Here is a 21516-nt window from a genome sequence, read left to right as displayed (position 1 = left end):
TGGAACAGACTCAGACCAGAGCTCCCTTGAGGAGCACTATACAGCCCAGGACAAGGACTGCATCAAGTACATCACTACCTTGCTGGTGCTTCACAGGGATGGAACAGACTCAGACCAGAGCTCCCTTGAGAAGCACTATTCAGCCCAGGAGAAGGACTGCATCAAGTACATCGATCACTACCTTGCTGGTGCTTCACAGGGATGGAACAGACTCTGACCAGAGCTCCCTTGAGGAGCACTATACAGCCCAGGAGAAGGACCGCATCAAGTACATCACTACCTTGCTGGTGCTTCACAGGGATGGTGCAGACTCAGACCAGAGCTCCCTTGAGAAGCACTATACGGCCCAGGAGAATGACTGCATCAAGTACATCAATCACTACCTTGCTGGTGCTTCACAGGGATGGTACAGACTCAGACCAGAGCTCCCTTGAGAAGCACTATACGGCCCAGGAGAAGGACTGCATCAAGTACATCACTACCTTGCTGGTGCTTCACAGGGATGGAACAGACTCAGACCAGAGCTCCCTTGAGAAGCACTATACAGCCCAGGAGAAGGACTGCATCAAGTACATCGATCACTACCTTGCTGGTGCTTCACAGGGATGGTACAGACTCAGACCAGAGCTCCCTTGAGAAGCACTGTACGGCCCAGGAGAAGGACTGCATCAAGTACATCGATCACTACCTTGCTGGTGCTTCACAGGGATGGAACAGACTCAAAGTCCTTCAATGTAAGACTTTTTCATATTTGAAGAGAAAATGCTCTAACTGTACTTTAAAACAGTTGAGGGAGTAACAGCAAAAGATCTTTCTTGCCCGATTTTTATGCTCAGCACAATAAAACAAAGACAAAAAAAAGTGGAAAATCTGTCAACAGCAGGATTCATCACACTGAATGTTTGGGGACTTTTTGATCGAGTACGACCCGATCACCTTTTTGAAATGGTAATAATTATTCTTTTTTTTTTTTTTTTGCTGGACAATAATTCTTTACGGGTTTTCTCCTACGTGAACTCGCTCGACCTTTACTTCCGGGTCTACTGGAAGGTCAAAGTTGGGTGAATTTAAATTACAGACAGCAGCCTCAAAATCAAAACGAACCACATCTTTTCCAAACAGTTCACGTGATGACGATAAAACCTAGATGGAATTTGAACCCTTGTCCGAAGATGTAAAAGAAATTGTGATGTCATCATGACATCACCTGGTATCAAATTACAAGCAGGTTAACATGAAAATTTGAGAGCTTACTTTTAATTAGGCTATAACTTTATAATGGAACAGTCTCATTTTTTTGTTGTTTCAGACATTGCTACTGGCAATATTTTGTTCCAGCATGTCCAGGGCACATACCATTTGACCTTTACTTCCAGTGTAACCGGAAGTACAATGATGATAAATTTAACTTGAAGATGGAAGCATTTTGCTACAATTATATAAATTATGCAAATATTTAGTGAGGAATGTCCAACACAAACATTGGCATGATGACATAATTACACGAAAGGGCACGTACCAGTACATTCACGCAATGCGTCTCTCCAACTAGGGCTCTCAAAAGTTGTCAAAAAGGGACAATCTACGTAATCTTTATAATCAGCCTAGATATATGTATGCACCTAGGGCATGTACAGGTAGGGCCTAGTACTTTTCATTTATTTTCTCAAAGGTGGTTTCATTTCAAAACGTAAAATGCACTCAAATTTGATCAAATTGTCTACTCAGATTGTTTATTTATTTATTTATTTCAACCGGATCCAACAGCGGCCAAATCACCAATTACAGTAGCACCAAAAATAATTGCAAACCAATAGTGTCACCAGAGTTATCTTGCGCTTAACTTTCCAGGTTGTTAACTTGTTGAATGCCTTGTACACGCTGTTCAACGCCAACATTTCCAACTATGACATCTAAAAGGTAAATATTTCATATGACTCAGCAGATTGTTTTAACCAGTTCGCGCTGGACTATTTTGACATTGACCAGACCAAGACTTGGGATTGTTTTCATGAATCTGGATGCCAGACGGCTTCAGGCTGTCATCTACGGGTAGCTCGCTGCAAGCGGGCCACTCACAGACATTTCGGGCCTCGCTTGTTGTGTGTTTATCCATCATCCATTCCGATTACCACAAAACCTTGCGTGTATACATACACGTTGTCTGATGTGAACTGGGAAGCCAAACGTGCCATATCACAGGAAGTTATTTTAAAGGGTACTGCAATAGATTATACTTAATACACTTATCCAAGTTCATTTATTATGGTTAATATGCAAACATGAAAAGATCAACAATACATTGACAGAAAGCACTTAACCCGTAACCCCTTAACTTGATTCTACCATCTTAGATCTGTTTTACTATCAGAGTACTTTACAAGCTATGCTTATACAAATGTAGTCTTGCATATTGACTGCTTCGAGTGGCATTATAAAACAGGTCTAGGAGGCTAGTTTGATTATGCCACTCAAAGTAGTCAGTATTAAAATGGAAGGTGTCATAGTCCTTTTAGCCATGTACATGTAGACGGAAAATAGCAAATACATTGTACTATGTGATGCACACTCTCGGCCACTGAAAAACACAGAATCTGTGGGTGCGGTGATATAATTACAAAGAGTCACTTGCATTATCATTGTCAACATTACTGGGCTGTTCGCAGGCGTAGTCATGACAATCACTCAGAGGTTAAGTTGATGCTACCATGGTTACTAGTTCAGGGAAAAACCAAGCAAATATGTATGTTCTATTATAATGTCTGAATGCAAAATTAACCAGTGTTAAATAATAACATCTTGCCAAGGTTGAAAGCATCGACGATGCCTACATGTTGGTCTCTTGCCTACTGATCCGTAATGGCAGCCGTCATGCTGGTATGATCGCCTCCACTGCATGACATCTCCTGGAGGGCGTTGATAGTTGATCATGCCACACAAACAAGATGAGAAACTCAAACTCCGCATCGGTATTCACTCAGGTAAGATCATTGTCTTTGCTTGTGGTCGAGATACTTAAGATTGATAAATCACAAATACATCACAAGTCCAGTCACAAGTACATCACAAGTCCAGTCACAAGTACATCACAAGTCCAGTCACAAGTACATCACAAGTCCAGTCACAAGTACATGTACATCACAAGTCCAGTCACAAGTACATCACAAGTCCAGTCACAAGTACATCACAAGTCCAGTCACAAGTCCAGTCACAAGTTCAGTCACAAGTACATCACAAGTCTAGTCACAAGTGCATCATCAGCCCAGTCACAAGTACATTACAAGTCCAGTCACATGTCCAGTCACAAGTCCGGTCACAAGTACATCACAAGTCCCGTCACAAGTACATCACAAGTACATCACAAGTACTGTACATCACAAGTCCAGGCACAAGTCCAGTCACAAGTCCAGTCACAAGTACATCATAAGTCAAGTCACAAATACATTACAAGTCCAGTCACAAGTAAATCACAAGTCCAGTCACAAGTATATCACAAGTCCAGTCACAAGTACATCACAAGTCTAGTCACAAGTACATCAGAAGTCCAGTCACAAGTACATCATAAGTCCAGTCACACATGCATCATAAGCCCAGTCACAAGTACATCACAAGTCTAGTCACAAGTACGTCACAAGTTAAGTCACAAGTACATCACAAGCCCAGCCCTAAGTACATTACAAGTCCAGTCACAAGAACATCACAAGTCCAGTCACAAGAACATCACAAGTCTAGTCACAAGTACGTCACAAGTTTAGTCACAGGTACATCACAAGTCCAGCCACAAGTACATTACAAGTCCAGCCACAAGTACATTACAAGTCCAGTCACAAGAACATTACAAGTCTAATCACAAGTGCATCATAAGCCCAGTCACAAGTACATCACTAGCCTGTTCACAAGTACATCGCAAGTCTGGTGGCAAGTCTATCACAAGTCGAGTCCAAGTACATCACAAGTTTAGTCACAAGTAAATCACAAGTCCAGTCACAAGTATATCACAAGTCCAGTCACAAGTACATCACAAGTCCAGTCACAAGTAAATCACAAGTCCAGTCACAAGTATATCACAAGTCCAGTCACAAGTATATCACAGTTCTAGTCACAAGTACGTGTACAACACAAGTCCAGTCACAAGTATTTCACAAGTCTAGTCACAAGTGCATCACAAGCCTAGTCACAAGTACATCACAGGTCCAGTCGCAAGCATATATCACAAGTCTAGTCACAAGTACATCACAAGTATTGTACTTTAATATAGCTCTTTGAGAACATCAGAGTCCAGCCGCAACTTAGGATCGATACAAAAAGAGGAAAATTACTATAAAAATAGAAAAACAACCCTTAGTACAGCTAGTCAGACTGTGAAATTATTCTCTCTGGCATTACATGTTGTCATTGTGAAGAACACAATAAAAGAAGGCCATTTCTAAATAGTGTGTCAAATGACACATTTTTTGGAAGTTTTCATTAGTAGTTGGTTTGTGATCAGACTAATCTGTGAATGGGTGTGCACAAGCGTTGACATGACTCATTCAGCGGTTTAGTGTGCAACATTGCAAAGCTTCAATCAGCTGAATGAGAACAAACGTGTCTCAGGAAGTTTTGAATAGAAATTGAGATCGTAGAATATTGTTTCCTCTGAAAACACAGCATTCACATATCTTTAACTTCATTTGGGGTAGTTGTTAAGCACCCATCTTTAGATTTTGAGAACTTTTGTTGCTTCAAATGGGAAAAAAATCACAAATGACAAATGATCTACCCTTCCTTCAATTTTCACTGCTGCAAATTCTCAAGTCCATCATATTTCAAAGGAAACATGAGATAACTGTTTCAACCAATCTCTTATATTTTTCCTTTCTTTTATTTCAGGGCAAAGGTGAAAGTCTGACGTACTGGCTCGAGGGACATGATCCAAGCTACAAGATCGACCAAATCAAGCCACCCAAACAAAACTTGTAAACAACCAGAATATTATCCCAACATTATCTGCAACGCATTTGGATCAACAATTTTTTGTAAAGAGGTAAAAAGCATAATCAGCTATTATACTACAGCGTTTGTAGGTCTATTTGAAAAACCTAACAACAAATTCAAATTAACACACAATTGTGTGTTCACCAACAGATTTGTTGTTCGCGATTACAGCTTTCGTTTAGCAACTTTAAGAAAAAGATTCAGGAAAAAAAGGTTTAGGTCTCATCACACTTGTACAATAACTAACTTTGATCAAGTCAGTTTTTTTTTTTTTTAACAAATACTGAAGTATTTTGTAGTCGCCTTTTAATCTACTACCATGTGGAAGTTGTAACAAAAATTCCGTCATCAAACAAACAGACTGTGAGTTCATAACTATACTGTTGAGAGTCACTAATTTGGTATTAAATTGTATTCAAACTAGTGATGCGTTTAAAAAAATATTCTTTGTCTGTACCATCCAAGCTTGGGAAAAAATAGCAAAGTGGTACTGCTTTGTTTGTTTGAGTTCTCATATGGTGTTACATCATTTGACTTGGTGCCCTTGTGCTTAGTGCTAAGTATTTGAGGTGGTGCACTGTTGTAGCTACAGAAAACTTTAAAGAAAAAAGGAAATTGACTCAACAGATCAAAATTGGCGTACAACGATTTTTTATGGCTGAATGGACAATAATGCAAGTGGGGGATTTTTGTTTTCTTTTTATTTTCAGATAGAGTGATATTAATAACCTTTGATAGTCACTACTTATGTTTTAAGGAAATTGTATAAAAAATATGGAGTAAGGTCTAAGGCATGTTTAAAGTAAAACCAATGGACTTGTTTCATTGTTTTTGTCATGTAATGCGGCCGGGGGAGGTGGGGTAGAGGGCGCTATTCAGGACTTTTTCCTGTCACCTTGCAAGATGTAATGATGCCAAGTCACTATAAATTTATATTTCCCGGATTCGTTTGTATCAAAGTTATATAACCAGGCATCCTATCCTATCTACAAGGATGGGACTAATAAGGGAGCAAAGACACTTCTTCTTCAGTGAAACAATAATTTATTCTTAAAAACTCCAAGATTTTTTTGAACCAATTTGACATCTGTATTGATAGGACTCAGCTATCATTGCTTGTTCATCTGTCATCCGCTACGAATACTGCAAAATCTTTGTTTGTATGCACGTTATCCGACGCAAACTGGTTAACCTATTTTTTTTTAACCTTGTTCCACTCGAATTTGCAGGATAGCTAATAATGAATACAAGTAAATGTCTCAATCAGTATCAAACATTTTTTCCCAAATTGACAATATTCAAATTTCTTGACCAGGTGATGGCAGATCTACCAGCTCACTTCACATCAGAGAGCTCTCTTGAGAAGCACTATAGAAGCACTATAAGGCCCAGGAGAAGGACTGCTTCTCACGGCTAGAACAGACTCAGACCAGAGCTCTCTTGAGAAGCACTGTACGGCCCAGGAGAAGGACCGCACCAAGTACATCACTACCTTGCTGATGCTTCACAGGGATGGAACAGACTCGGAACAGAGCTCCCTTGAGAAGCACTATACGGCCCAGGAGAAGGACCGCACCAAGTACATCACTACCTTGCTGGTGCTTCACAGGGATGGAACAGACTCAGACCAGAGCTCCCTTGAGAAACACTATGCGGCCCAGGAGAAGGACCGCACCAAGTACATCACTACCTTGCTGGTACTTCACAGGGATGGAACAGACTCAGACCAGAGCTCCCTTGAGAAGCACTATACAGCCCAGGAGAAGGACCGCATCAAGTACATCACTACCTTGCTGGTGCTTCACAGGGATGGAACAGACTCAGACCAGAGCTCCCTTGAGAAGCACTATACAGCCCAGGAGAAGGACCGCACCAAGTACATCACTACCTTGCTGGTGCTTCACAGGGATGGAACAGACTCAGACCAGAGCTCCCTTGAGAAGCACTATACAGCCCAGGAGAAGGACCGCATCAAGTACATCACTACCTTGCTGGTGCTTCACAGGGATGGAACAGACTCAGACCAGAGCTCCCTTGAGAAGCACTATACAGCCCAGGAGAAGGACCGCATCAAGTACATCACTACCTTGCTGGTGCTTCACAGGGATGGAACAGACTCAGACCAGAGCTCCCTTGAGAAGCACTATACAGCCCAGGAGAAGGACCGCATCAAGTACATCACTACCTTGCTGGTGCTTCACAGGGATGGAACAGACTCAGACCAGAGCTCCCTTGAGAAGCACTATACAGCCCAGGAGAAGGACCGCATCAAGTACATCACTACCTTGCTGGTGCTTCACAGGGATGGAACAGACTCAGAACAGAGCTCCCTTGAGAAGCACTATACAGCCCAGGAGAAGGACCGCATCAAGTACATCACTACCTTGCTGGTGCTTCACAGGGATGGAACAGACTCAGAACAGAGCTCCCTTGAGAAGCACTATACAGCCCAGGAGAAGGACCGCATCAAGTACATCACTACCTTGCTGGTGCTTCACAGGGATGGAACAGACTCAGAACAGAGCTCCCTTGAGAAGCACTATACAGCCCAGGAGAAGGACCGCATCAAGTACATCACTACCTTGCTGGTGCTTCACAGGGATGGAACAGACTCGAAGTACTGCAAAGTAAGACTTTTTCATATTTGAAGAGAAAATGCTCTAACTGTACTTTAAAACGGTTGAGGGAGTAACAGCAAAAGATCTTTCTTGCCCGATTTTTATGCTCAGCACAATAAAACTAAGACAGAAAAAAAGTGGAAAATCTGTCAAAAGCAGGATTCATCACACTGAATGTTTTTGGGGACTTTTTGATCGGGTACGACCCGATCACCTTTTTGAAATGGTAATAATTATTCTTTGGGTTTTTTTTGCTGGACAATAATTCTTTACGGGTTTTCTCCTAAACCTACGTGAACTCGTTCGACCTTTACTTCCGGGTCTACTGGAAGGTCAAAGTTGGGTGAATTTAAATTACAGACAGAAGCCTCAAAATCAAAACGAACCACATCTTTTCCAAACAGTTCACGTGATGACGATAAAGCCTACATGTAGATGGAATTTGAACCCTGGTCCGAAGATGTAAAAGAAATTGTGATGTCATCATGACATCCCCTGGTATCAAATAAGTCATTTGCGAGTAACCTACACCCTTTGGGATTTACGTTTGAAAAACATATGGTACACTGACTTGCTCAGAATGCTTGACCCATTTTAACTTTGAATTCTCCAGACCAAAGACACTGTTGCTAATCACATGATTCGGGGCAAGCTCTTGCATAGTTATGCTCAGCACCAATACATCGTTCACAATGGGTGAGAATGGCACAAAGACACCAGACCATGCCGGAGCTGGGGGTTGCTAGCATAAGGCTTGCCTGGAATCACGTGATATAGAAACAGTGTCTTTGGTCGGGAGAATGCAAAGTTTAAACGTGCAAACCATTGGATTAAGTCAGCATACCAGATTTTATTAAAATTTAACTCGCAAATGGCTTATTACAAGCTGGTTAACATGAAAATTTGAAAGCTTACATGTACTTTTAATAAGGCTATAACGGAACAGAGTAGTATTCTCATTTTTGTTTTGTTTCAGACATTGCTACTGGCAATATTTTGTTCCAGCATGTCCAGGGCGCATACCATTTGACCTTTACTTCCAGTGTAACCGGAAGTGCAATGATAATAAATTTAACTTGAAGACGGAAGTATTTTGCTACGGTTATATAAATAAGGCAAATATTTAGTGAGGAATGTCCAACACAAACATTGGCATGATGACATAATTACACGAAAGGGCGCGTACCAGTACATTCACGCAGTGCGTCTCTCCAACTAGGGCTCTCAAAAGTTGTCAAAAAGGGACAATCTACTGTTTGTGCACGTAATCTTTATAATCAGCCTAGATATACATGCACCTAGGGCATGTAGGGCCTAGTACTTTTCAATCATATTCTCAAAGGTGGCTTAAGTTCAAAACATAAAATGCACTCAAATTTGATCAAATTGTCTACTCAGATTATTTATTTATTTATTTATTTCAACCGGATCCAACAGCGGCCAAATTGCCAATTACAGTAGCACCAAAAATAATTGCAAACCAATAGTGTCACCAGAGTTACCCTTTACATCTTGCGCTTAACTTTCCAGGTTGTTAACTTGTTGAATGCCTTGTACACGCTGTTCAACGCCATCATTTCCAACTATGACGTCTAAAAGGTAAATATTTCATATGACTCAGCAGATTGTTTTAACCAGTTTGCGCTGGACTATTTTGACATTGACCAGACCAAGACTTGGGATTGTTTTCATGAATCTGGATGCCAGACGGCTTCAGGCTGTCATCTACGGGTAGCTCGCTGCAAGCGGGCCACTGACAGACATTTTAGGCCTCGCTTGTTGCGTGTTTATCCATCATCCATTCCGATTACCGCAAAACCTTGCGTGTATAACACGTTGTCTGATGTGAACTGGTTAAGCCAAACGAACCATATCACAGGAAGTTATGTTAAAGGGTACTTGTACCATCTTAGATCTGTTTTACTATCAGAGTACTTTACAAGCTATGCTTATACAAATGTAGTCTTGCATATTGACTGCTTTGAGTGGCATTATAAAACAGGTCTAGGAGGCTAGTTTGATTATGCCACTCAAAGTAGTCAGTATTAAAATGGAAGGTGTCATAGTCCTTTTAGCCATGTACATGTAGACGGAAAATAGCAAATACTATGTAAAATATCTATGCCTCGTGGTAAAAACGCCCGCCCAAATTTACAAAAGAAAAACTGCTATACCACAGGTTTCCCTGTAGTATAGTCATATTTTTTATTATTAATTTAATATGGAGGGATACTTCATCAAATACAAATAACTTTTCAAACACAACTGGTTAATTATAACATCAAACTTGATCATTTGAAACAGGTATTTTTATGTGGAAGGAAGTGGAACATTAACGTACATAATTCGCTCATAACAAACTTATGATAAGACCGGCCAATATTGAAAAATCTACTTCAATCTTGTTTAGCCAAATCATAGTTCCATGTTATTAGGCATTTTTGTATGTGTGCTTCTAGCCTACTGCTGGTAACCTGAGGCTTTATCAAAGGAGAACTACAGTACTAAGATACGCACATTTCTGTGACAACAAGACATATTTTTTAGAGAAAAGAAGAAATGCGTTCATGGAGAAACTTCTACTCTGTAAACACAAGAAAGAGGAAATTGCCAGTCATAAAAGACATACAATTTGAAATCTGTGAGCAATACATCATGAATGAAACACGACGAAAAGAACCACCTCAAGTTCAAGATAATCTACACACAGCTAACAAAAGTATTGCTGAAAGACCGACATTTAATTCCGGAACACCTGAAATTACATGTATGCAATCTGTTTCCCAGAAAACCAATTCCTGCCTATAAAAGGCCAAAAATCTTAAAGGTGTACTTGTCAAATCAAGGTTTATCAATAACTGGGAATTGGACTCATAACAAGGTTCACACAAAATGTTATTAGATGCACTTATGTGTATCTATGCACCCTAACATTTGACATGACTAATTTAGCCGAATATAAAATACTGGATTTGGCTTACATGTACTACGGATGAAGCTCTGCTATTATAGCATGAGAGCAGAAACCGGTCCAGTTGGGTCTTAGAGCCATTTCTATTCATTTTTACTTATTAAAAGTACACTCAAATCACCATAGAGGTGTTTGTTTTTTTTGAAAAAATGCCATGAGCTCATGATTTCTTGAGCACTCCCTAATAATAAATGCTAGTCTGAGTATCACCCGTTATCCACGGAGCCCAGACTCCTGTCTGACGTCTGATATATCAAGGCATGCAGATTTATGCGATCTCGCGCCTCAGCCAATCGGAGTCGACTTTACTAAATCGTGACGTCATTTCAATCCCAAATCAGGACTGAACGTTTGATTGGTCAATTCGAATGCAGTGTTTTGTAATGCAACAACAGCCGGGCGCGTTATCGCGTAACATGGTAACAGAGTGCGTGACGCAGGGCTTTTTAATCCATTGTCTATGATGCGCAACGGTGAATGACTGAAGACCCGATATAGAAAGCGCCAACTGATTGGTCAAAATCTATGAGGTTAAGAGGCGGGGTCTTGCCTAATTAATCTGCGAATCTGCTCACATACCATAGACCCATTGCATTCGCCACTAAACAAACATTTGCCAGATTCCTTGCCACTTCGTAACATCAGTTAGTGATACCGCCTACATGTACCTCCCCACTTCAAGCAATACACTGCCAGGGGCGGATCCAGGAGTTTTCGCAGGGGGGGGGGGGGTTCATCAGTTAAAAATCTGAAAATGTTCACAGGTTTTTTTCTCCAGACACTTTGCCTCCGTAAAATCAAAAACAGAGGGGGGGGGGGGGGGGGGGCTGGTACCATATTTCAATAGGGGGCGCTGTTCAAATTTGACGATTATTAACACTAGATTACAGAATGATGTACCGTTTTTCGAACAGGTGGACATTATACCAGTATAATGTTTGTTTGGGTGTCGTAGCGGGGGGGGGGGGGGGGGGGGGGCGACTTTTTTTTAGGAATTTGTAAGATAATTTTTTTTTTGACAGAGCGGGTTTTTTTGGGGACCCCCAAAACCCCCCTCTGGATCCGTGCCTGACTGTTTAATATTTATGTAGTGGGACTCTTATAGCTAATACTTACTCATACAACAAACATTATGCTGTACAAAGTTCTAACAGTGATGTTTTTGAAGATAAATGAGGCTGCAATAGAGTTTGATATCAAGGAAAGTACTGGGCGTTTTTTCCCCGAGACCCCTGATTTTGCCCGGGTAAAAATGCCCACTCAAAAAACATTATTAAGCAAATATTAAAATAGATTTTAATATTGTAATCATTTATAATTATGTTATTAACCCTTCTTAATATATATCAACTAGAGAATAATAAAAATATAAGATTTTCAGCGATATAGGCTAAACCTTCAATGGCCATTTTTTAAAAAATTTTTTTACATACGTTCCCTTCAAATATGTTAATGAATTTAATTCTTTTTATTATTAGTTTTTATCTACATTGTACTTATTAAAAATATATTCCATTGAACAATTTATCTTGTAATTTTTTACTAGCAGTGGAAACAAGTCAAGTGGGCTTTTGTTCCCCATGGGCTTTTTTACCCCAGTTTACCCTATTAAAATGGAAGGTGCCATAGTCCTTTTAGCCATGTACATGTAGACGGAAAATAGCAAATACTATGTGATGCACACTCTCGGCCACTGAAAAACACAGAATCTGTGGGTGCGGTGATATAATTACAAAAAGTTACTTGCATTATCATTGTCAACATTACTGGGCTGTTCGCAGGCGTAGTCATGACAATCACTCAGAGGTTAAGTTGATGCTACCATGGTTACTAGTTCAGGCAAAAACCACGCAAATACGTGTATGTTCTATGATAATGTCTGAAAGCAAAATTAACCAGTGTTAAATAATAACATCTTGCCAAGGTTGAAAGCATCGACGATGCCTACATGTTGGTCTCTTGCCTACTGATCCGTAATGGCAGCCGTCATGCTGGTATGATCGCCTCCACTGCATGGCATCTCCTGGAGGGCGTTGATAGTTGATCATGCCACACAAACAAGATGAGAAACTCAAACTCCGCATCGGTATTCACTCAGGTAAGATCATTGTCTTTGCTTGTGGTCGAGATACTTAAGATTGATAAATCACAAATACATCACAAGTCCAGTCACAAGTACATCACAAGTCCAGTCACAAGTACATCACAAGTCCAGTCACAAGTACATCACAAGTCCAGTCACAAGTACATGTACATCACAAGTCCAGTCACAAATACATCACAAGTCCAGTCACAAGTACATCACAAGTCCAGTCACAAGTCCAGTCACAAGTTCAGTCACAAGTACATCACAAGTCTAGTCACAAGTGCATCATCAGCCCAGTCACAAGTACATTACAAGTCCAGTGACATGTCCAGTCACAAGTCCAGTCACAAGTACATCACAAGTCCCGTCACAAGTACATCACAAGTACATCACAAGTACATCACAAGTACTGTACATCACAAGTCCAGGCACAAGTACATTACAAGTCCAGTCACAAGTCCAGTCACAAGTACATCATAAGTCAAGTCACAAATACATCACAAGTCCAGTCACAAGTACATCACAAGTCCAGTCACAAGTACATCACAAACCTAGTCACAAGTACATCACAAGTCCAGTCACAAGTACATCATAAGTCTAGTCACAAGTACATTACAGTTCCAGTAACAAGTACATTAAGAGTCCAGTCACAAGTACATCACAAGCCTAGTCACAAGTGCATCATAAGCCCAGTCACAAGTACATTATTATTATTATTATTATTATTATTAGCAACCAAAGCATCTAAAATGGTTGGATTAAAAACATTTGGAAAATATTTAAATTACATTTGAGTTTGAAATATATTAAACCTTTTAAATAGCAATGCACATTTAACATTAAAAGCTTCTAAAAGTAACCAAGTTACTGGAAACATACTTTCACATACCTAGAACATGACTAACAGAGCTCCACCGGTCATGACAAGTATTTAAATTTAAAAACAAAACATTTCAGTTATAATACATAATTAAATCATTTAGACACACATGCATTCACAGGCAACTTCACACGATATAAAAACACTTCAACCTAAAATAGTCATTAATATCAACATCAGCATCAACTTAACATTGCTAAAAAGTGACTAACAATTAGGACTGTAAATTATAAAGACACCAGGGAATGAAACTATTCTTTAGTCTGTTCGTTTTACAGAAAGGCAGGCTGAACTGTCTCTGGTTCCTTAATGCATACGATACAGGCTGGTGTTTTTCGAGCAAATGATTCAGCCTATGGTTAGGATTTGACATGTCAGCGAATAACTGCTCACACAGTGACTTCCTGCGCGGGCATATAGACTTTGAATATCTACCTGCTCCATTGCCTTTGCATTAGACTTACCAGGGATAATAATTCTCAAAGCTCTTCGTTGAATGGATTCGAACAAATTGGACTGTTCCTTAAGCCGTGTCCGCACTGGACTTTTTTTTTGCAAGGTTTTACTGAGACAATGGTAAAATGAGAAATGGTCAAATGTGACCACTGTCCGCACTTGGACTTTCGACATGGGAAAATTTACCCAGACCGCGTGGGAGAAGTAACCGAGCTGTCACAGTGTCAGTATAATCATGACTCACGGTCACCGTACACAGGAAACAAATTGCCGATCACATTTTCAGCCGCCGATACGCACAGTAATATTACACACGCCATTTGCATGCACAACATAATCGTTTACACAATATTATTTCATCTTGACACGCTAAATCTTGACGAAAAGGCCTATAATTCTGACGCATTTGTGATGCACGTCGTCGAAGCCATGCCGCTGTACGATGTTCCATGCGGCAGCAGTGCCATCAGTATTCGTTGGTTCCCATCGCATGCTTACAGAATCGAAGCTATGATGTGGGCCAGGAACCAGTGACTACGGCCTACGTACGGTACCGGACCATGATGTTCACTGCATGACTACAGTAGCGTATCAGGACGAATTTGGATCGTAGAAAATAACATGCATCGGTGGAGAAAGAGAATTTCCGCAAATTAATTCTCAGAACGTGATCTCTCTCTCTCTCTCTGTATGTATTTGTCCGTTGAAATATATATTTTAACGAGATTTTACCGATCGGACTTGATGATACACCGCAGCGTGTTTCTACAAAATGTTCCGCCACTGCTCTTGCAGGTTCCTGCGGTCTCTGTATGCATAACATACAGGGCGCTCGGGCTGGATGTACGCTTTCCTGAGCCGCTTTTACTGACTCGCACTGTCCGCACTGGACTTATCGTCTCGGGAAAAGTTACCTGGTCAGTTTTCCTGGGCGCGTGGGAAGTTTTCCTGGGCAGCAGTTGGCCAGTAAAAGTAACCGCTGGACTCAGGAAAAGTAACCGAGAGGAAAACGTCCTAGGCTTTCCGCACTGGATTTAAAGTGGGAAAAGTACCCATAGTCTCGGTTAGTTTGACCAAAAAAAGTCCAGTACGGACAGGGCTTTAGTTAAGCTGCTATGGTAAACCTGGCATGCATAATCAAGTATGGATCTAATACAAGCAAAATAGTATTTGCAGAGGTCCAGCTGGTTAAGACCTGCCCTACGAAGTTGCATTTACAATAAAGTCTCTGAGCAGCTTTCGTATACACAGCATTAACATGAGTTTCCCATCGTAAATCATCACTGATGTTCAACCCTAACAGTTTCATTTGTTTCACACGATCAATGTTATGATCATCAATGTTTTTGCTTGGAATTAACGGCACATGTTTACGGAAACTGATAACCATTTCTTAGTTTTATTTGGATTAATCTGCATGTCATTATGTGAACATGGTGAAGACCAATCAATCACCTCCTGTACCGACTCCTGCATTTTGGATTCATCTGGCGATGTCACTGTTTCAGCTAGGCTGCCTGGCCGGCTATGCACTAACTTTTAAGGCCGGGGACCGGATGGGGCAGCCGGCAGCACTTCCCGGTATTTATTTCTCATTATCAATTTCCATAAGTGGGGGAACATACCTTGATCAGAACTGATGCGAGCGTGAAGCGCGAAGCCCTTGAGGCGTGGGGTTAGGGGCCCGCTTTAAAGGGCCCCGAATTTTTTTGGATTCTAGATGCTCTGTGGTGCGATCTGAGGCAATTTCTGACCACTTTAACCAATATTTTCTGAGCAAAAGATACATTGTAGTACATAATACTATTAATAGGGCCCTATAAATGAGACACGTGTTCAGAAATCTTTTTTTACCTCTTGCATCATATTAATTAACCTGGTTTTTTAAAAATCGCTCCTGGTAAAAAGTGGGGGGGGGGGGCAAAATAGCTACCCATTCAAAAGTGGGGGGGGGGGGGGCAACTGCCCCCTCTGCCCCCCCCCCCCGGTTCCGCCGCCGGTGCAGTGTTGTATCATCAACATATTTGACTGTGGGCAGGGAGGGTTGAAGATCTCCAATCATCATGATGAAAAGCAATGGCCCAAGTTTTGTTCCCTGTGGGTCTCCACCATTGATGACAGTCCACTGCGATTTACAGGTGCCGATCTTAACACGCTGCATTCCGTGTCGCAGGAACTCTGTAACCCAGTTGACGATGAGTTGATCAACATGAAGAGATTCCAGTTTATCGATGAGAATCACATGGTTGATCCTATCAAATGCCTTGCTGTAGTCGAGGAAAAGGACACACACCATGTTCTTGGCTTGATCTGTGGCAGAGTACCAGTTGTGCAACAGGTCAATGAGAGTGCAAGTAGTTGATGAGCCCGGGACATTACCAAATTGGACTGGATCTAACTGCGGCTGGTACTGCTCCCATAGCCATTTAAACACAAATCCCTCAAGAATCTTCACTAGCACGGCGGTTAGGGAGATTGGATGCAAGTCATTCTCTACTGAGGCAGGTGGAGTCGTTTTCGGGATGGCGATAACTTCAGCAGCCTTCCAGATGCTTGGTAGAGTTGCTTGGGCCACCAAAGCATTAAAGATGGAGCAGACGGGTCTTGCCAACATGGATGCGTGATCTTTCAAGATCCAATTGGGAATCTGATCAGGACCAGGTGCCTTGTGTGTTCTCACCAACTTCAGTGCTTTCTCAACCACCGCACTTGTGAGGACGTACTTGGTAGGAATTAAATCTTCACTGTGAGACTCTGGTGCTTCTAGCGGAGGTAGATCGGATGAGATGGATGCAAAGAAAGAATTCACAAATTCGGCAAATTCTTCCTGATCACCATGGGCAACATTGTCGACAAGGTTTTTCAATGGTTATAGTCGTGTTTCTCACCTTTGAGTGACTTTACTTCGTTCCACCAATTTCTGCTTTGTTTAAGGTCCAGAAGATCAACTTTTGCCTGAAAGTACTGTTTCCGAATCGACTTGCTCAACCTGTTCACTTTGTTTCTGTAATACCTATACTTGGGCTGGTGTCCTCCGTGCCAAGCACGCTGTCTCTTTTTTATCAAATCCCTAAAACTGTCTAGCGAGGTGTACAAAAATGTATACATGTATGTGCTCCAGCATATATGATTATGCTTGTCTTTGACGTTATGGGGCTGATAAATAGCTCCAAACACAATGGAATTAAACTGCCGCGGAAGACGTTGGGGCTGCAATTTAAGCCAGACAGACTCGACGTTCTCCTCAGCTAAATTCCTGAGCACCGAGAATGGAATGTTGGCATGTACATAGCACACAATCCCTCCACCTGATGTATGGTCTCTGTTATGTCTTATTGGGGGGGGGGGGGGGGGTGATAGTGATCTAACAACAGGACGCTATCAGGAACACTGGTAGGACACCATGATTCTGTTATGCAACACACATCGACTTTATGTTTAGTTAGTGTTACACTTAACTCATCAAGTTTTGGAATCAAAGTTCTGGCGTTCGCATTCATCAGGGTAGGTATATTAAGTTTATTGGTTTTAATTGCCACCAAGTTACTCACGCAGACACCCGGCTGTTGCTTTCGAGGCCGCATATTTCTACAGTTAACCACGACTCTGATGGGGCGTTGGCGAGAAATTCCAGCCCTGGTACCCCGCTTGATATATTTATTGCATAGACCATGCAACTTCAGCGTAGACCACACTTTCGCTGGTAATCTGCCTACTGCTCCAGTCTGTTTCATCATATGGTTCCAATGCTGAGTAACTGTTGTGCGGTGTAGCGTAACATGGTGGTGCAACGTGACTTGCCCAAATGTCGACACAGTCACATTGTCCAAAACCTCCAACAATTTGCTGTATTGCAATGTCTTAAAAACTCACTAATTATCACACAACATATGACAAAGGCACAATACGACAAAACAAGACGTAACACGCAAAAAACGGAATTTTTGCAGAGCAAAAACGAGAGGGTGCTGCCACACAGCGCACCACTAGACACTAGACATTACCAGTCTAGTCACAAGTACATCACAAGTCACATCACAAGTCCAGTCAAAAGTACTTCACAAGTACATTACAAGTCCAGTCGCATGTCCAGTCACAAGTCCAGTCACAAGTCCAGTCACAAGTATAACGCAAGTCTAGTCACAAGTACATCACAAGTCCATTCACAAGTACATCATAAGTCCAGTCACAAGTACGTCATAAGTCCAGTCACAATTACATCACAAGTCTAGTCACACGTACATCATAAGCCAAGTCACAAGTACATCACAAGTCTAGTCACAAGTACGTCACAAGTTTAGTCACAAGTACATCACAAGTCCAGCCACACGTACATTACAACTCTAGTCATAGGTACATCACAAGTCCAGTCACAGGTACATCACAAGTCCAGTCACAAGAACATAACAAGTCTAGTCACAAGTACGTCACAAGTTTAGTCACAGGTACATCACAAGTCCAGACACAAGTACATTACAAGTCTAGTCACAAGTACATCACAAGTCCAGTCACAGGTACATCACAAGTCCGGTCACAAGAACATCACAAGAACATCACAAGTCTAGTCACAAGTGCATCATAAGCCCAGTCACAAAAATATCACTAGTCTGTTCACAAGTACATCGCAAGTCTGGTGGCAAATACATCACAAGTCCAGTCACAAGTACAACACAAGTCCAGTCACAAGTACATCACAAGTCCAGCCACAAGTACATCACAAATCTGGTGGCAAGTACATCACAAGTTTAGTCACAAGTATGTCACAAGTATATCACAAGTCCAGTCACAAGTATATCACAAGTCCAGTCACAAGTTCATTACAAGTCTGGTGGCAAGTACATCACAAGTTTAGTCACAAGTACATCACAAGTCCAGTCACAAGTGAATCACAAGTCCAGTCACAAGTATATCACAAGTCCAGTCACAAGTAAATCACAAGTCTAGTCACAAGTACATCACAAGTCTAGTCACAAGTACATCACAAGTCTAGTCACAAGTACATCACAGGTCCAGTCGCAAGCATATATCACAAGTCTTGTACTTTAATATAGCTCTATGGGAACATCAGAGTCCAGCCTAAAGGATCGATACCCAAGTAGGAAAATTACAATAAAAATAAAAAACAACCCTTAGTACAGCTAGTCAGACTGCCTGTGAAATTATTCTCTCTGGCATTACATGTTGTCATTGTGAAGAACACAATAAAAGAAGGCCATTTCTAAATAGTGTGTCAAATGACACATTTTTGGGGAGTTTTCGTTAGTAGTTGGTTTGTGATCGGACTAATCTGTGAATGGGTGTGCACAAGTGTTGACATGACTCATTCAGCGGTTTAGTGTGCAACATTGCAAAGCTTCAATCAGCTGAATGAGAACAAACGTGTCTCAGCAACTTTTGAATAGAAATTGAGATCCTAGAATATTGTTTCCTCTGAAAACATAGCATTCACATATCTTTAACTTCATTTGGGGTAGTTGTTAAGCACCCATCTTTAGATTTTGAGAACTTTTGTTGCTTCAAATGGGAAAAAAATCACAAATGACAAATGATCTACCCTTCCTTCAATTTTTACTGCTGCAAATTCTCAAGTCCATCATATTTCAAAGGAAACATGAGATAACTGTTTCAACCAATCTCTTATATTTTTCCTTTCTTTTATTTCAGGGCAAAGGTGAAAGTCTGACGTACTGGCTCGAGGGACATGATCCAAGCTACAAGATCGACCAAATCAAGCCACCCAAACAAAACTTGTAAACAACCAGAATATTATCCCAACATTATCTGCAACGCATTTGGATCAGCAATTTTTTGTAAAGAGGTAAGAAGCATAATCAGCTATTATACTACAGCGTTTGTAGGTCTATTTGAAAAACCTAACAACAAATTCAAATTAACACACAATTGTGTGTTCACCAACAGATTTGTTGTTCGCGATTACAGCTTTCGTTTAGCAACTTTAAGAAAAAGATTCAGGAAAAAAAAGGTTTAGGCCTCATCACACTTGTACAATAACTAACTTTGATCAAGTCACCTATTTTTTTTTTTTTAACAAAGACTGAAGTATTTTGTAGTCGCCTTTTAATCTACTACCATGTGGAAGTTGTAACAAAAATTCCGTCATCAAACAAACAGACTGTGAGTTCATAACTATACTGTTGAGAGTCACTAATTTGGTATTAAATTGTATTCAAACTAGTGATGCGTTTAAGAAAATATTCTTTGTCTGTACCATCCAAGCTTGGGAAAAAATAGCAAAGTGGTACTGCTTTGTTTGTTTGAGTTCTCATATGGGCTTACATCATTTGACTTGGTGCCCTATCATTTGCCTTGGTGCCCTTGTGCTCCTTAGTGCTAAATATTTGAGGCGGTGCAGCACTAAAGGGCACTGTTGTAGCTACAGAAAATTTTAAAGAAAAAAAGAAATTGACTCAACAGATCAAAATTGACGCACAACGATTTTTTATGGCTGAATGGACAATAATGCAAGTGGGGGATTTTTGTTTTCTTTATATTTTCAGATTGAGTGATATTAATAACCTTTGATAGTCACTACTTATGTTTTAAGGAAATTGTATAAAAAATATGGAGTAAGGTCTAAGGAATGTTTAAAGTAAAACCAATGGGCTTGTTTCATTGTTTTGTCATGTAATGCTGCGGCCGGGTGAGGTGGAGTAGAGGGCGCTATTCAGGACTTTCTTCTGTCACCTTGCAAGATGGAATGATGCCTAGTCACTATAAATTGATATTTCCCGGATTCGTTTGTATCAAAGATATATAACTAGGCATCCTATCCTATCTACAAGGATGGGACTAATAAGGGAGCAAAGACACTTCTTCTTCAGTGAAACAATAATTTATTCTTAAAAACTCCAAGATTTTTTTGAACCAATTTGACATCTGTATTGATAGGACTCAGCTATCATTGCTTGTTCATCTGTCAACCGCTACGAATACTGCAAAATCTTTGTTTGTATACACATTATCCGACGCAAACTGGTTAACCTATTTTTTATTTAACCTTGTTCCACTCGAATTTGCAGGATAGCTAATAATGAATACAAGTAAATGTCTCAATCAGTATCAAACATTTTTTCCCAAATTGACAATATTCAAATTTCTTGACCAGGTGATGGCAGATCTACCAGCTCACTTCACATCACAGAGCTCTCTTGAGAAGCACTATAAAAGCACTATAAGGCCCAGGAGAAGGACTGCTTCTCACGGCTAGAACAGACTCAGACCAGAGCTCTCTTGAGAAGCACTGTACGGCTTAGGAGAAGGACCGCACCAAGTACATCACTACCTTGCTGATGCTTCACAGGGATGGAACAGACTCAGAACAGAGCTCCCTTGAGAAGCACTATACAGCCCAGGAGAAGGACCGCACCAAGTACATTACTACCTTGCTGATGCTTCACAGGGATGGTACGGACTCGGACCAGAGCTCCCTTGAGAAGCACTATACAGCCCAGGAGAAGGACCGCACCAAGTACATTACTACCTTGCTGGTGCTTCACAGGGATGGTAC

At 40.9% G+C, this 21516-nt stretch overlaps 1 long non-coding RNA gene across 2 annotated transcripts; it reads left to right on the top strand.

Annotated features, from left to right (window-relative positions):
• The first annotated feature begins 690 nt into the window (after positions 1–690).
• Positions 691–21176, top strand: LOC119730303. 2 transcript variants are annotated; one of them, XR_005271358.1, is made up of 7 exons: positions 691–734; positions 1852–1920; positions 2808–2981; positions 9126–9194; positions 12491–12664; positions 19653–19806; positions 21115–21176. It is a non-coding gene; the product is annotated as an uncharacterized LOC119730303 (long non-coding RNA). The 2 variants fall into 2 exon arrangements; XR_005271357.1 differs by lacking the exons at positions 691–734; positions 1852–1920; positions 2808–2981 and adding an exon at positions 7559–7604.
• The last annotated feature ends 340 nt before the right edge of the window (positions 21177–21516 follow it).

The sequence above is a fragment of the Patiria miniata genome, unplaced genomic scaffold (genome assembly GCF_015706575.1).
Source record: "Patiria miniata isolate m_02_andy unplaced genomic scaffold, ASM1570657v1 HiC_scaffold_22, whole genome shotgun sequence".
Classification (NCBI taxonomy): Eukaryota; Metazoa; Echinodermata; class Asteroidea; order Valvatida; family Asterinidae; genus Patiria; species Patiria miniata.
Note: the sequence above shows the minus strand (reverse complement) of the source record. Positions and strands in the feature narration are given on the sequence as shown.